The following is an 18749-nucleotide window of genomic DNA, read 5'->3' as shown; positions in this document are numbered from 1 at the left end:
CTTACAATAGAATTTCAGTAAGACAGAACTAAATACTTGCCTTAATGAAGAAAAACATTGTCACCAAAGCGCAGGTAATGGAAAAGAACAGATGAATGTGATGAAATAGGAACCCCAGAACAGCCAACTGCTGAGTCCCATCATTTGAAGGTATTCCTAGGAGGGAGTTTTGAGGAAGGAAGGAAGGAAGCAACATAAACCAAAACAGCACAAAATCAAACACTTACCTGGCTACTGGTTTGTCAGGGTAAATGGTTAAAAAAATCTGTGAAGGACTTTGATGTAGGTCTTTTATATCCAAACCCCTTAAAGTATGTGAGGAACGTTTATAGGTATCATTTATAATGGCTACGGAAGCTAGTATTATTCCTATTATTGTCAGTGGAAATTGCTAAATCGGGTCCACAAAAAATAAGGAAGGGAGAGTAGTAGAGTATTTAACAATGAAATTGGTAAATCATAGAAACAGACTCAAAAGATAAGAATGGACTCTAGAGATCAGTTAGTTCAACACTTGCTCAAAGCATGAACTTTATATTACAACATCTCCAACAAGGAGTCACCTAGTCTTTGCTAGATGACATCTAGAGACAGGTAACTAATCACTCACTGAGACAATCCAATAACTTTATTAGAAAAGTTTTCTTAAATAAGCCAAAATTTGCCTTTCTGTAACTGCCATCCATAGAGATTCTTTAGAAGTTCAGCAGCACGTGTGAAAGCACAGTGGCTCTGGAGTCAGAAGGACTGGGTTAAGACTCCTGGTCTGATACTTACCGTGTGCTCTGGGTAAGTCACAACCTCTTTGGACTTTAGTTTCCTATAGGAAACTAAACTAGGATACACTACGATGGGTCCTTCAAATTCTACATCTATGAAATCTATGATGTTTCAAGCTATAACAAAACAGGATCAGTTTCAACTTTAGCATACTGTGATAATCAGTAAAGCCAACATGTAATTTTTGCTTTTAGGCGGTAATAGTAATAACATATGTTAACATGTGGTGTGTACTATTGTATTGTGTGGATATTATAACTATGGTTTGGGGTCACAGTAAAAGAAGAGGTCTCTATTTCTTCCATTTCATAGGTTATAGTGTAGAAGGAAAGGGGCTAGCATCCAGTAAAAGCAATGGAAGAAAGTAAGTTACACAGTGGTCCTGGAGGGAGGAGTCAAAATACTCCTTGCTTCCCACTCTCATTTCAGCGACTTTTCTTCTTTCGAAGTGCCCTTGATCACCAATTCAAATTATGTTAGCTGTAGTATACCCACCTCCAGGTCATTCTTTTTCCTTTCTCAAAGAATTCAGTACCTTGCTCACCATCATCCTCTCCTCCCCAAATCTACCCTTATGCTGGGGGACTTTAATATCCCCTTAAATCAGGGGTTCAACAAACCTCAAGGAGGCCATAGATAGACCTCAGGGGGTCAGTGGACTTGGATGAAAAGATTACACTTTTATTTTAATTAACTTTAGGTTTCCTTTGATATCATATATATTTTCTTTATGCATTTAATAAATAAACACCATTTGAGAAGTAGATCTGTAAGCTTCAATATGTCTATTGCTATGTCCATGACACAAAAATGATTAAAAACTTAAATGCTCTCTCAAATTCCTTGACTTCCCAATTCCTCAGCCCCCTTAAATCTTTTGACCTACTGCTTCACTCCATTTTGGTCACATATAGGGATGACCACATACTAGATCTTACCATCTCATACTAGATCTTACACGTAAACGCTCCATTTCTCTATTTCAAAACTGTGATGGGAGAGCCATACGTGTTACATGTTGCATATGTAATCAGAATTTTTTCTGTATTGATCTGTTGTGTTGATCTTTTTTCCTCTTAAAAATACTATTTGTTATATGGGATGGCTCTCTGAGAGGGGAAGGGAGGAATATTTAGAAAACTATGTGACATAAGAAACAGAAATCAATAAAAACATAATAAAAAAGAAACTCTGATATTCTCTTATTTATTATATCCTATAATTATACTTACTATCGTTCACTCCTCCACTTGTTCTTTGTCCTCATAAGATCTTTATTACCTTTATCCTTAGTACTGTTCTCAGGCCATTATTCCTGCTCTGACTTCACTTTCCATCCTCTCCAGTGTCACCTCAATAGCTAACTAGTTCTTTGCTATTGCATCCCTTTGCTCTTGAATACCCTCAGCCCTTTATCTTATTTCTATTTCTCTCTTTGCCAAAGTCTTCTTTGCCGAAGTCTGCTTCTACAATTTGGCCTTCTCTGCTCCTACTCATGAGGTGCTAAATAAACCTCCCTGGAGATTTGTTCTCACAACCACTATGCCTGGTCTTTATTGCAATAGGGAATTCATTTTATGCCTCCATAATCAATCTCTTATCACACTCACAGAAGCTATTAAAAAAATCTATATTCCCTTCTCAAGCACCCAACACTTCTACTTCCCTTCTCCCTCTCCACTGAGTGTCTTGTCACTTATTTTACTGAAAAAAAGCTGAAAACTGAAGACCAGCAAAACAAAAATTTTAAAGAGTATAAGACTGAGTTATGATTGGGAAATTTCAGGAAAAGAGATTGTGATTCATTTTCCCAGCTCAGGTCATCTTAGAAAGACATAGAAAGGTGTGTGAGCATGAAGAAGAGCATCTAACAAGGAAGGCACAGCAAAATAACCTTTTAGCCAGTGAATGAACTGAGTCCTACAGCTGTGTACTAGGGAAAGAAGCAATTGCAAATCTGGTAAGTATAGGCCTGGTGCTACTCAGCAAGTAGGAATAGGGGCCAACTGGAAGTTCTACTGCCCTGATAGCAGAGCTGCGACACAGAGCCAGGGTGGACTGAGGAGGGCAACCTTGGCTGCTTAGTAACTCAAGAGAATGATCATAGGCCTGAGGCTGAGTGCTGGAAAAAGAGTAGCAACAGAAGTGAGCAGTAGGTATGTGGTTCTGACCCCAGAACTGGGTTTAGCATTCAGTCTCCTGCTTTTTACTGGTGCTTGTAGCTGAGCAACCAGAGCAGAGAGCTAAGAAGGGGGAACTAGCAGTTCTGTCACTGAACCTTCTTCCAGGAGGTGAACAGAGGCTAAAGCCAACAGCAGTCTACTAAAGTTCCAAGTGGGGTTAAGACTATAATTGGTTTGCCCATACACAAACCAAGGTCAGGATGTTGTAAAGTTCATACCAGGAGGGCAACCATCAGATTCTTCTCTAGAACTGATCACTTTGGGCACACTGCAAGTTTGCAGGTCTCCAGTCTGAGCTAACCCTGAGATTCTCGAAGGACAAAACACTCAATAGAAAGCAACGACGACGTGATCCAAGAAAATACAAACCAGAAACAAATATAGGGCCCAGAAATCCTCCACAAGTTCACAAGCCTGGTCCTGACACAAAGTCTAAATTTGGGAAGCAAGACTAGAAGAATAAAACATAAAGACTCCCATGATAACGAGTTACTATAGTGCCTAGAATACAAAACACAAACCAAGAGAAGAAACCAAGAAGAAGAGAATGACTCTAAATATCTATCAGTGAAGCCTCACAGAAATACACAGCTTAGCCACAAGGTCAATTAGAAAAAAATGAAGCAAGAGTTTAAAATATTACCAGCAAACAGGGATTTGCCTTTCTTTACACCTTTAGGTGTAAAAGAGGAGAGCAAACATTATTACTTTAAACCTAAATTTATTAAGAATGTTTCTAGTGCAGTGGTTCCCAAACTTTTTGGTCTCAGGACCCCTCAGGACTCTAAAATTTACTGAGGACCCTAAAGAGCTTGTGTTTAGGTAGGTTATATCTGTCAATATTTACTCTATTAAAAATGAAAACATCTTAATATTATTAGTAGCTGTATGACCCTGAGCAAGTAACTTGACCCTGTTTGCCTTAGTTTCCTCATCCATAAAATGAGCTGGAGGAGGAAATGGTAAACCACTCCAGCATCTTTCCAAAGAAAACTCCAAACGGTGTTATGAAGAGTCAGACACAACTGAAACAATGGAACAACAACAAAGTGTCATTATGAAATTTAGCATAAATGAGTTCTATAGTTTGCACATTTGAGGGGAAATTTTTAAACAAACCGTGGTATGTAAATGCAATGTTTATACTAATGTCCTGTAGTAAACAACAAATTTGGTACAGAGAAGCAAGGAAAGACATATAAAGTAAAGCAAAGTGAAGTTAAATAGAGTCTAGAAAACATATACATAATTATTATAAAAAATAAATGGAGAGAACCAATATCATGACACATTAAAATGGATGTTATAAAATTACCAAGAGTACATACGGTCAAAAGAAGACCTGAGAAAATATATTTCCCCTACTCCTTTCTAGAAGTGAAAGGTCCAAGAGTATGAAACACTGCATATATTTTAGATTTTTTGAGGTACTGATTGTGGGGCTGATTATTTTTTTCTTCATCCTCTTTTTGGTTTTTTTTTATTTTTAAAAATATTCTTTGCAAGATGGCGGCTGGTAAGCAGGGACTAGAGTGAGCTCCGTACCGAGTCCCTCCAAAAATCTATAAAAAATGGATCTGAACCAATTCTAGAACGGCAGAACCCACAGAACAGCAGAGGGAAGCAGGGCTCCAGCCCAGGACAGCCTGGATAGTCTCTGGGTGAGGTCTATTCCACACGGAGCTGGGAGCTGGAAGCTGGGAGCTGGGAACGGAGTGGAGCAGAGCCCAGCCTGAGCGGCGTGGAACAACCAAACTTGGAGTCAGGTGGATGGGGCCCCTAGGGCCCTGAATATGTGAGCTGCGGCAGTTACCAGACCCCTCGACCGACAAACACCAAAGACTGCAGAGAAGGTTAGTGGGAAAAGCGCGGGAGTGGAAGGAGTTCGCAGTTCGGCTTCCAGCCCCGGGGGCAGCGGAGGTGGGCAGCTACAGTTGCTGCTACTTCTGGCCCCAGGCCCACCTAGTGGGAGGAATTAAGTGAGGGATCAGAGCAGGAGTGCACAGCCTGTTGAAGATCTAAGCCCAGCCCGGGCTGGGGGTTCTTGGGGAAGGAGTAGTGCTGGTGTGACAGAGCTGGCACCTCCCCGCCAAATGTGGAATATAGAACTCCTTGTCTACAAGCAGTCATACCCCACTGAAAACTCAAAGGTCAAGGTAGTTGGCTGGGAATATGGCGGGCAGCAAAAGCACACCCAGATTCAGTCTCAGACTTGGATTCTTTCTTTGGTGACAAAGAAGACCAAAACATACAGCCTAAAGAAGACAACAAAGTCATAGAGCCTACAACAAAAGCCTCCAGAAAAACATGAACTGGGCCCCAGGCCATGGAAGAGCTCAAAAAGGATTTGGAAAGCAAGTTAGAGAAGTAGAGGAAAAATTGGGAAGAGAAATGAGAAGGATGCGAGAAAACCATGAAAAACAAGTCAATGACTTGCTAAAGGAGACCCAAAAAATACTGAAAAATACACTGAAGAAAACAACACCTTAAAAAATAGATAACTCAAATGGCAAAAGAGCTCAAAAAGCCAATGAGGAGAAGAATGCCTTGAAAGGCAGAATTAGCCAAATGGAAAAGGAGGTCCAAAAGACCACTGAAGAAAATACTACTTTAAAAATTAGATTGGAGCAAGTGGAAGCTAGTGACTTTATGAGAAATCAGGATATTATAAAACAGAACCAAAGGAATGAAAAAATGGAAGACAATGTGAAATATCTCCTTGGAAAAACCACTGACCTGGAAAATAGATCAGGAGAGATAATTTAAAAATTATGGACTACCTGAAAGCCATGATCAAAAAAAGAGCCTAGATACCATCTTTCAAGAAATTATCAAGGAGAACTGCCCTGATATTCTAGAGCCACAGGGCAAAACAAAACTGAAAGAATCCATCGATCGCCTCCTCAAATAGATCCCAAAAGAAATCTCCTAGGATATTGTTGCCAAATTCCAGAGCTCCCAGATCAAGGAGAAAATAATGCAAGCAGCCAGAAAGAAACAATTTGAGTATTGTGGAAACCCAATCAGAATAACCCAAGATCTGGCAGCTTCTACATTAAGAGATCGAAGGGCTTGGAATACGATATTCCGGAGGTCAATGGAGCTAGGATTAAACCTAGAATCACCTACCCAGCAAAACTGAGTATCATGTTCCAAGGCAAAATATGGATTTTCAATAAAATAGACTTTCAAGGTTTCTCAGTGAAAAGACCAGAACTGAATAGAAAATTTGACTTTCAAACACAAGAATCAGGAAGCATGAAAAGGTAATCAAGAAACAGAAATTGCAAGGGACTTACTAAAGTTGAACTGTTTTGTTGACATTCCTACATGGAAAGATGATGTGTATGATTCATGAGACCTCAGTTTTAGGGTAGTTGAAGGGAATATGTGTGTTGTATATATAATATATATATATATATACACTACATACATATATATATGTTTATGTATATACATATATATGTTTATGTATATATAAAAAAATTCTTTGCTATACAGGATGGTTTTCTAGGAAAATTGAGGAGACATACTTAAAGGGAAATTTAGGTGATATAAAAACAAAGATATCAATAAAAAATTTTGTTGAGGGAGAAAGGCAGGGCAATTGGGGTTAAGTGACTTGCCCAAGGTCACACAGCTAGGGAGTGTGTCAAGTGTTTGAGGCCTCATTTGAACTCAGGTCCTCCTGACTCCAGGTCCAGTATCTACTCACTGTGACATCTAGCTGCCCCAAATAAAAAAAAATTAAGTTACAAAGTGAAGAAATCTGAAAGTGAAAAATCCTAGGAACCTCACAGTCAAAATCAAGAGCTTTCAGATCAAACAGAAAGTATTGTAAGCAGTACTTTCAAATCAAATGTATTGCTGTTGCAAAGAAAAGAAAGATTTCATGTACCAAAGAGTCACAGTCAGGATTTCACAACAATTAAAAGATCAGAGAACATGGAATATAGTATCCAAAACATAAAGATAAAGGCTTATAACCACAAATAACTCACCTAGTGAAACTGGAAAAAATCTTACAGGGGGCAAAATGGACCTTTAATGAAACAGAGGACTCCCAAACATTCCTGATGAAAAGATGAGACCTGAGTAGAATCTTTGAAATACAAACACAAAACTCAAAAGAAACAGAAAATGGTAAACATAAGCAAGTAAAAGGAAGGGACTAAACAATGATGAAGTATTTACATTCAATTATAGTATTATGTGTCCCCCTATGATGACATATGATGTCATCAGGAGTTATAGAGTTTGATAAGATAAGACGGTCTGGGAATTATTTTGTTATGTTTTATTTTATGTTGATAATCTTAAAAATGAAATAAAGGGGAAGAAAGGAATGCAAGATGGATTAAAGGGAAAGGAAGGATAGAGAGGAGGACTCACATAACTGGGGTAGGCAAGTAGAAGATAATATATGAAGAGATCAGGTGGGTGACACTTAAACTTTGCTTTCTTCTGATGCAGTTAAAAGAGGTTAGATCATTTAAATCAACAGGGAAAAAGGAATGGGGAAAGAAAGAGGAAGGAATAGGAGGGAGGCTAAATTAAGGGAGGAATCAGTCAAAGGAAAACAAACTCTAAGCCTGAAGGGTTAATCATGAAGAGTACATAAAAGAAAAGAAATGAATGGGTAAGAACCTGTGATTGGGGTCTGAAGTAGGGAAAGAGAATTGGAATAAGAGAGAAGATGATTACATCAAGTACAGAATCCTTGGTGCTAAGTACACTTCATCTCTCTTGCCAGTGCTGGAGAGCACCCATAGGGAGTGAGACGCCAGGGAGCTAGACCCCTTCCCCACACCTCAGGAAACTAAAGGCTATAATTCTAGATTCACAATCCCCAGAATAAGAAAACTGGGACATAGAGCCCTGAGCCCCATAGACAGAAATTTGTTGTAAAGCCAGGAAAAGGCAAAACAACAAACATGAAGAACACAAGAAAACAAAGGACAATAGATTCTTTTTATGGAGGCAGACAGGATCAAAATACCAATATGGAAGAGGACAGTAATGACACATTAGATGTGTTGATACCTCAAAAGGTAATGTGAACTGGTCTCCAGCCCAAAAAGCATTGCTGGAAGAGCTAAAGGAGGATTTTAAAAACCAAATTAGGGAGCTAAAAGAAAATATGGAAAAAAAATCCACTGATGAAATCACGTCCCTAAAGAATAAGATTGGTGAAGTGGCTATGGAGATTCAGAATCTAAAGAGAGAAAATGACACCCTGAGAGGTAAAATCAACCAATTGGAAAAGGAGACTCAAAAGCAAAATGAAAACCTAACTCATTACAAATTAGAGTTGAGCAAGTGGAAGCTAATGAATCTATGAGGCACCAAGAAGTAGTAAAGCAAAGCGTTAAGAATGAAAAAATAGAAAAAATGTGAAATACCTGATTGGGAAAACAACTGACCTGGAAAATAGATCCAGGAGAGACAATTTAAGAGTTATTGGTCTACCAGAAATCCACGATGAAAAAAGGAGCCTTGACAGTATCTTTGAAGAAATTATCAAAGACAACTGTCCTAGAACCTGAGGGCAAAATAGTCATTGAAAGAATTCACCGATAACCCCCTGAAAGAGATCCAAACTGAAAACACCAAGAAATATTATAGCCAAATTTCAGAACTATAAACTCAAGGGGAAAATACTGCAAGCAGCCAAAAAGAAGCAATCACATATCATGGAACTACAGTCAGGATCACACAGGATCTCTCAGCTTCCACATTAAAAGACAGGAGAAATTGGAATATGATGTTCCGAAGGGCAAAGGAGCTGGGACTACAACCAAGGATCAACTACCCAGCAAAACTAAGCATAATTTTTCAGGCAAGGAGATGGACATTCAATGAAATAAGGGAATTCCAGACCTTCCTGATGAAAAGGCCAGAACTCAATGGAAAATTTGATTTCCAAATACAAAACTCAAGAGAGACATAAAAAGGTAACCGGGGGAAAAACCCCACAAACCTTATTAACCAATGAGGGCAGGTTGTTTGCATCTTTATGTGGGATTATATCATCTTATGTATGTTTTATATATATACATATATATGTCAGTCTTGAGAATGGTACAGCTATTATGACAATTGAAAGGGATATACATAGGTTGAGAATGCCTGTATAAATTAACTGATATAAAGATATAAAATATAGTAAGATATAAAGGGAGGGCTATGAGAGAAGAGGTAAGGAGGTAGTAGAAAAGGGTAAATTACACCAAATGAAGTGGCACAAAAACTATATAGTAGAGGGAAAGAAGGGAGGGAGAGAGCAGTATTTGAGCTTTACTGTCATCTGATCTAGTTCAAGAAGGGAATAACATACCACAATAAGTTTAGAAATCTAACTTGTCCTAGGGGAAGTAGAAGGGGAAGGAGGGGAAAAGGGAGGGGGGTGGTCGGAAGGGAGGGGAAGTAGCAAGTGGGAAATGGTAAGATAAGGGAGGGGAATAAAGAGGGAGGGTAAACTGAGGAAGGCAGCGGTCAAAACCAAAATTTTGTTGAGGAGGAGAAGGGGAAAGGGAGAAATAAAAGCATAAACAGGGGGAACTGGGATAGAGAAAAAGACACAGATAGAAATCATAACTCTGAATGTGAAGGGATGAACAATCTCATAAAACAGAAGTGGATAGCAGAATGGATTATAAACCATAATCCTACATATGCTGTTTACAAGAAACACAGTTGAAACAGAGGGATACACATAGGGTAAAGGTAAAAGGCTGGAGTAAAATATACTGTGCCTCAGCTAAAGTAAAATAAGCAGGTGTAGCAATCATAATCTCAGACAAAGCAAAAGTAAAGATAAATTTAATTAAAAGAGATAAGGAAGGACATTATATCCTGCTAAAAGGCACCATAAACAATGAAGCAATATCATTGCTTAACATATATGTACCAAGTGGTAAGGCATACAAATTCTTAGAGGAGAAGTTAAGGGAATTACAGGAAGAAATAGACAGCAAAACTATAATATTGGGAGACCTCAACCTCCCCCTTTCTGAACTTGATAAATCTAACCTCAAAATAAATAAAAAAAAGATAAGGAGGCAAACAGAATTTTAGAAAAGGCAGATATGATAGACCTCTGGAGAAAATGAATGGGGATAAAAGGAATATACTTTCTTCTCAAAAGTACATGGCACATACTCAAAAATTGACCATGTACTAGGGCATAAAAACCTCACAATCCAGTGCAGAAAGGCAGAAGTAGTCGAAGTATCCTTTTCAGATCATGATGCAATAAGAATCATTTTTAATAAAGAACCATGTAAAAATAAGCTAAAAACTAATTGGAAACTAAATAATCTAATTCTAAAGAATGAGTGGGCCAAAGAACAAATCAGAGAAACAATTAATAACTTCATTCAAGAGAATGACAATATGAAACAACATACCAAAACTTATGGGATGCAGCAAAAGCAGTTCTTAGGGGGAGTTTTATATCCCTAAATGCTTACATGAATAAAATAGGGAAAAGGAGATCAATGATCTGGGCATACAGCTGAAAAAGCTAGAAAAAGAGCAAACTGAAAACCCCCAATTAAATACCAAACTAGAAATACTGAAAATCAAGAAGAGATTAACAAAATTGGAACCAAGAAAACTATTGAATTAATAAATAAAACAAAGAGATGGTTTTATGAAAAAACAATAAAATTGATAAACTTTTGGCCAATATGATTAAAAAAAAAAGAAGAAAATAAAATTACCAGTATCAAAAATGAAAAGGTGAGTTCACCACTACTGAAGAGAAATCAAAACAATAATTAGGAATAATTTTGCCCAACTGTATGCCCATAAATTTGACAACCTTAGAGATATGGATGAATATCTACAAAACATAAACTGCCCAGGTTAACAAAAAAGGAAGTAAAATTTCTAAATAACCCCATCTCAGAAAAAGAAATTGAGCATGCCATCAATGAACTCCCTAGGAAAAAATCTCCAGGGCCAATGGTTTTACATGTGAATTCTATCAAATTTAAAGAACAACTAATTCCAATACTTTGTAGACTATTTGAGAAAATAGGTGAAGAAGGAGTCCTACCAAATTCTTTTTATTTTTTTTTAACATTTTTTTAAATTTATTTTTTTTGTTTACCACACACGGTTCTACACAATTTTGAGTTCCAGATTTTCTCCCCTCCCTCCCCAAAACGGCATGGAATCTCATATAACTATCACGTATACCTTCACATTGAATTAATTATACACTAGTCAAGTTGTGGAGAAGAATTATGACCAATGGAATGAATCATGAGAAAGAAGAAACAGAACCAAAAAAACAACCCAAAAACAAAAACAAAAGAGAAGCTAAAAAGGCGAGCATGTAGTGCGCCTCAATCTGTATTCAAACTTCACAGTTCTTTCTCTGGATGAAGACAGCATTCTCCATCATGAGTCCCCTGGAGTTGTCCTTGCACCTTAGGTTCAAATTCTTTTATGACACAAATATGGTACTAATACCCAAACCAGGTAGAGTCAAAACAGAGAAAGAAAATTATAGACCAATTTCTCTAATGAATATTGATGCAAAAATTTTAAATAAAATATTAGCAAAAAGATTGCAGCAACTCATCACGAGAATAATCCACTATGACCAGGTAGGATTTATTCCAGGAATACAAGGCTGGTTCAATATTAGGAAAACTACTAGCATAATTGACCATATCAACAACAAAACTAGCAGAAACCATATGATCATCTCAATAGATGCAGAAAAAGCCTTTGACAAAGTACAACACCCTTTCTATTAAAACACTAGAAAGCATAGGAATAAATGGAACTTTCCTTAACATTATAATAGCATCTACCTAAAAACATCGACAAGCATTATTTGTAAGGGGGATAAGCTAGATGCATTCCCAATAAGAAACAAGGATGTCCATTATCACCCCTATTACTCAATTTGGTACTAGAAATGTTAGCTGTAGCAATAAGAGAAGAAAAAGAAATTGAAGGAATTAGAATAGGAAAAGAAGAAACTAAATTATCACTTTTTGCAGATGATATGATGATTTATTTAGAGAATCCTAGTGAATCAAGTAAAAAACTACCTGAAATAATAAACAACTTTAGCAAAGTTGCAGGATATAAAATAAACCCACATAAATCCTCAGCATTCCTATACATTACTGACAAAGCCCAACAGCAAGAGATAGAAAGAGAAATTCCATTCAAAGTTACTGTAGATACTATAAAATATTTGGGAGTCTATTTGCCAAGACAAACCCAGGGACTATATGAACATAACTATGACACACTTTTCACGTGAATAAAGTCAGATCTAAATAAATGGAAAAATATCAGTTGCTCATGGTTAGGCTGAGGTAATAATAACAATGACAATTTTACCTAAATTAATCTATCTATTCAGTGCCATACCAATCGAACTACCAAAAAATTGTTTTACTGAGCTGGACAAAATAATAACAAAATTCATCTGGAAAAACGAGAGCTCTAGAGTATCTAGGGTATTAATGAAAAGAAATGCTAGAGAAGGTGGCCTAGCCATACTAGATATTAAACTGTACTACAGAGCAGCAGTCATCAAAACTACCTAGTACTGGATAAGAAACAGGAGTGTGGATCAGTGGAATAGGATAGGTACAGAAGATGGAAAAGTCAACAACTGTAGCAATCTACTCTTTGATAAACCCAAAGAGGCCAGCTTCTGGGCTAAGAATTCACTATTTCACAAAAACTGCTGGGAAAATTGGAAAAGGGTAGGGTAGAAACTGGGCATAGACCAATATCTTACACCATATACCAGAATAAAGTCAAAATGGGTTCATGATCTAGGAGTAAAGGCTGATACTATAAGTAATTTGGAGAGCAAGGAATAGCTTACTTATCAGATTAATGGAAAAGAAAAGAATTCATGACCCAACAAAAGATGAGAGCATTACAAAATGCAAAATGGATAATTTTGATTATGTTAAATTGAAAGGTTTTTGTACAAAAAAAGCTAATGCAACAAAAATTAGGAGGGAAGCAGAAAATTGGGGGAAAACCATTGCAACTAGTATCTCTGATAATGCCTCATTTCTAAAATATACAGGGAGCTGAGCCAAATAATAGGAATACAAGCCATTTCCCAATTGAGAAATGGTCAAAGGATATGAACAGCAGCAGTTTTCAGAGGAAGAAATTAAAGCTATCTATAGGCATATGAAAAACTGCTCTGGATCACTACTGATTAGAGAAATGCAAATCAAAACAACTCTTAGATACCACGTCTCTCCTGTCAGATTGGCTAAAATAACAAAGCAGAAGGATGATAAATGCTGGAGAGGATGTGGGAAAATTGGAACATTGTTACATTGCTGGTGGAGTTGTGAGATGATCCAGCCATTTTGGAGAGCAACTTGGAACTATGCCCAAAGGGCCATAGGAATGTTCATACCCTTTGACCCAGCAATACCACTTCTAGGGTTGTATCCCAAAGAAATCACACAAGAGGGAAAGGGACCCATATGTACAAAGATATTTATAGCGTCTCTCTTTGTGGTAGCCAAGAATTGGAAATCAAAGGGATGCCCATCAATTGGGGAATGGCTGAACAAGCTGTGGTATATGAAGGTAATGGAATACTATTGTGCCATAAGAAATGGGGATGATACGGACTTCGTAACAACCTAGAAAAACCTACATGACATAATGCTGAGTGAGCAGAGCAGAGCCAGGAGAACACTGTACACAACCACAGATATATGGATTCCGTGAGGACCAACCCTGACAGATTTCGCTCTTCTCAGCAACGCAAGGTGCAAGGACAACTCCAGGGGACTCACGATGGAGAATGCTATCTTCATCCAGAGAAAGAACTGTGAAGTTTGAATGCAGGTTGAGGCACACTACATGCTCGCCTTTTTTCTTCTCTTTTGTTTTTTTTTTGGGTTTTTTTTTGGTTCTGTCTCTTCTCTCTCATGATTCATTCCATTGGTCATAATTCTTCTCCACAACTTGACTAGTGTATAAATTAATTCAATGCGAAGTTATACATGGTAGTTATAGAGATTCCATGCCATCTTGGGGAGGGAGGAGGGGGAGGGGAGAAAATCTGGAACTCAAAATTATGTAGAACCATGTGTGGTAAAATAAAAATAAAAAAATATATAAAAAAAAGAAAGCAGAATCCAACAACATGTTGTTTACATGAAACACACTTAAGACATAAAGATTCTTAGAGATTTAAAATAAAATGGATAGAGCAAAATCTACGATGCCTCAGAAAAACTAAAAAAAATCGGAGTAACAATGAAAATCTTAGACAAAGCAACAACAAATACATTTGATTAAATCAGACTAAACAGGAAAACTACATTGTAGTGAAAGTTACCATAAACCATAAATTGGTATCAATAATTAACACAGATGCTTCAAATAGCATAGCATCTAAATAAAGGAAAAGTTGAATGCATTAAAGGGTACTGAGGAACTTCATTGTATCCCTTTAGGACCTAAACAAATATAACAAAAAATATACAAAAAAGAACTCAAGAACCAAAGTAAAACTGTTGAAAAATTAGACTGATAAACCTTTTGTGATTATTTTCTATTTTTCAGCTGTGCATGGCACCTTTACAAAATGCAACATATAAAAACATAAAAAAATCAGAAATAAATGCAGAAAAATATTAAACACATCTTCTGACTCCATGGAATAAAAATTATATTCCATAAAAGTCCAATGAAGAAAAGATTAAAAATTAAACAGAGGAGGTTGAGCCAATATTGGTAGAGTAGATGTTAGCAATGCAGATGAGGCCCCATCCACAATTCCTCCAGACAGATCTTTAAAATGCACCAAATCCTAATGGATATCCAGAAAAAACCAGAGTGAGTCCTTTGCCTGGCCCAGGTTGGCATAGGAAGAAAAACAAGGGGGACAGGGTTGGGACAGGGACATGTGGTATGCAGAGTATCCCATGTCCAGGAAGCATGTGTACACCACTACAAAACGAGGTCACAGACTTATGCTGGGGCACACCCAGGCCCATACTGGGGCACTGCAACACGTAGTATCACTTGCTACCCAGTCCTGAGTCACAGATCCAGGATGCAGTGAAAAGAGGTCTGTGTATAGGAAGGCCCTGGGCAGTATACCAAGAAAGCAAGTTCAGGAGCAAACAACAGCAGCAGTGTTATGGCTCAGACCTGAGCTGCAAAGCAGGGTATTATTTACAGCATCTGGGGGGCCTGTAGAAGATAACCAAGGCAGGAAAGAAACCCAGACCAAAATGAAGTCTCTAGTTCTGCCACTTTGAATCAACAGAGCTTTCCATCTGTCTGATAAAGACTGTATCTATCAGCATTCCACTCTTGCATAGACTCAAAGCCAGGTCAGAAACTTGCATAATTAAGACCAAGTGCACAGCATTCATACTTTGTTTTGGATTAGACCCCTTTTGGAACACTGAAAGGTTGCAAGTCTCCAGCCTCTCCTTGAGATCCTAGATAGAACAGCAAAACAGTCAACACCCCAAGAGAACAGTAACAGGCCCAGCCCAGGTATCACCTACAGATGTATGGCTGAGCCTAGTTCTAACATGCCTGAGGTCGGGAGGTAGGCTGGAGGTATGGGCAAACAAAAATTAACCACCATATAATGATGTCAGGGAGGCTTAAGACACAAACTAAGAAGAGAATGATTCCAAAATAAGTACAAGCAAAGCCTCAAAGAAGAACAGGTTGGACACAAACTCAAGAATTCCTGGAAGAGATGAAGCAAGAGTTTAAAAAGTTTTAAAATAATTTTAAGTGGAATGAAAGCATGAATTAAAAAGGAAAATAAATAAGAGTTACGGAAGAAGAATCAGAAAGGGCATAACTGGTACAAAACCTTGCTCAAGCAACAAATGCTTTGAAAATTCAGACTAGACAGAAGCTAATGAGAGAATGAGGCAACAAGAAATATTAAAACAAAGTTGAAAGGCTGAAAAATGGAAGAAATGTAAAGTATCTCATAGCAAAAACAAGTTACCTGGAAAACAGATAAAGAGAAAACATTTAAGAATCAATGGACTAGTAGAAGCCTTAACAATAAGATCGAGGTGGAGCAAGGATGCCCATTATCACCACTATTATTAGTATTAAAAATGTTAAGCAGTAAAAGAAGAAAAAGAAATCGAAGGAATTGAAATAGGCAATGAGGAAATAAAACTATTACTCTTTGCAGATGATATGACAGCATATTTAGAGAACCCTAGAGATCAACTAAAAAAACCACCTGAAATAATTAACAACTTTATCAAAGTTGTAGGACATCAGGTAAACCCATATAAATCATCAGCATTTCTTTATATGACTAACAAAGCTCAGCAGCAAGAGACAGAAAGAAAAATTTCAGTTAAAATAACTAAACGATATAAAAAACTTGGGAGTCTACCTGCCAAGACAAATCTAGAACTATAGGAACACAATTACAAGACACTTTTCACACAAATAAAGACAGATTTAAATAACTGGAAAAATATCAATTGCTCATAGGTAAACCAAGCCAATATAATAAAAATGACAATTCTGCCCAAACTAATTTACTTATTCAGTGCCACACCAATAAAACTACCATAAATTTATTTGATAGAGTTAGAAAAGTAACAACAAAATTCATCTGGAAGAATAGAGTTCAAGAATATCAAGGGAATTAATAAAAAAAACTGACAAAGGAAGGTGGGCCTAGCAATACCAGACCTCAAACTATATCATATGGTAATAATCATCAAAATTATCTCGTATTGGCTATGAAACTGAATGCTAGATCAGTGGAATGTTATAACCAGGTGGGATTTACCAGAAATGTAGGGTTGGTTCAACATTAGGAAAACTATCAGTGTAACTGACCATGTCAATAAAACCAACAGGAATCATATGATTATCTCAGTAGATACAAAAAAGGCTTTGAAACAATAAAACACTATTCCTATTAAAAACACTAGAGAACATAAGAATAAAGGAAGATTTCTTGAAAATGATAAGTAATAATTATCTAAAACCATCAGCAAGCATTATCTGTAATGGGGATAAGCTAGCCGCCTTCCCAATAAAATCAGGGGTAAAGCAAGGATGTCAATTATCACCTTTATTGTTTAATATTGTACTAGAAATTTTAGCTACAGCAATAAGTGAAGAAAAATAATTTGAAGGAATTAGAATAGGCAAGGAGGAAACAAAACTATTGCTCTTTGCAGATGATATGATGACTTAGAGAACTGTAGAGAATCAATTAAAAAACTACATGAAATAATGAACAACTTTAGCAAAGTTGCAGGATGCAAATAAACCCACATAAATCATCAGCACTTCTATATGTTGTCAACAAAGTCCAGCATCAAGAGATAGAAAGAAAATTTCCTTTTAAAATAATTAGAGACAATATAAAATACTTAGCAGTCAACTTGTCAATATGAACCCAGGAACTATATGAACACTTTTCACACAAATAAAGTCAGTTCTAAATAAGTGGAGAAATATTAATTCTCATGGGTACACCAAGCCAATACAATAAAAATGACAATACTATCTTAATTAATTCACTTATTAATTGCTATATCAATAAAACTACCAAACATTATTATATAGCTAGAAAAATATTAACACAATTCATCTGGTGGAACAAAAGGTCAAGAATATCAAGGCAAGCAGGAAAGTGGCCTACTGATACCAAATCTCAAACTGCATTACAAAGTGGTAATCATCAAAACAATCTGGTACTGGCTAAGAAATAGAGTGATGGAACAGTGAAACAGATTAAGTACACAATACACAGTAGTAAATGACCACAGTTACCTAGTGTTTGATAAATGCAAAGATCCAAGCTTTTGGGATAATTCACTATTTGACAAAACTTTCTGGGAAAACTGGAAAGCAGTTTGGCAGAAACTAGGTATAGATCAACACCTCACACTGAACACCAAGATAAGTCAAAAGGTATATTATTTAAACATAAGGAGTGATATCATAAACAACCTAGGGGACATTGAATATTTTACCTGTCAGATCTAGGGATAAGGGAGGAATTTAAGACTGAACAAGAGATAGCATTACAGGAAGTAAAACTGATCATTTTCATTACATTAAATTAAAAGGTATTTTCACAAACAAAACCAATGCAGCCAAGATTCAAAGGAAAGCAGAAAAAAGAGGGAAAAAGTTATAGCAAGTTTCACTTTTTCATTTTTCAAATATATAAGAACTCAGTCAAATCTTCAAAAATATGAGTCATTCCCTAATTAATAAATGCTCAAAGGACATGAACAGGCAGTTTTCAGATGAAGAAATTAAAGCCTTCTATAGTCATCTGAAAAAATTCTCTAAATCAGTATTGATTAGAGAACTTCAAACTAAAATAACTCTGACATACCACCTCATACCTATCAGACTGGCTAATATGACAGAAAAGGAAAATGACACATGTTGCAGGGGATATGGGAAAGTTGGGACAGTAATGTACTGTCTGTGGAGTCGTAAACTGATGTAACCATTCTAGAGAGCAATTTGGAACTACGTTCAAAAGGCTTTAATAAAATTGTGCATGCCCTTTGACTCAGTGATACTACTACTAGATCCATATCCTAAAGACAAAGAAAAAAATGAAAAAGACCTATATGTTAAAAAATATTTATAGCAGCTTTTATTTGTTGTGACAAAGAACTGGAAATTGAGGGGCTACTCGTCAACTGAGGAATGGTTGAATAAGCTGTGGCATATGATTGTGATGGAATACTACTGTGCTATAAGAAATGATGAGCAGGATGCTTTTGGGAAAAC

The 18749-nt window shown here is 36.8% G+C and overlaps 1 protein-coding gene across 1 annotated transcript in view; it reads right to left on the bottom strand.

Annotated features, from left to right (window-relative positions):
- LOC118834192 (ATP-binding cassette sub-family A member 3-like) overlaps positions 1 to 18749 on the bottom strand; it is a 351631-nt gene that overhangs the window by 191719 nt on the left and 141163 nt on the right. The window lies entirely within an intron of this gene.

Source organism: Trichosurus vulpecula, chromosome 1, assembly GCF_011100635.1.
Source record: "Trichosurus vulpecula isolate mTriVul1 chromosome 1, mTriVul1.pri, whole genome shotgun sequence".
NCBI lineage: Eukaryota > Metazoa > Chordata > Mammalia > Diprotodontia > Phalangeridae > Trichosurus > Trichosurus vulpecula.
Note: the sequence above shows the minus strand (reverse complement) of the source record. Positions and strands in the feature narration are given on the sequence as shown.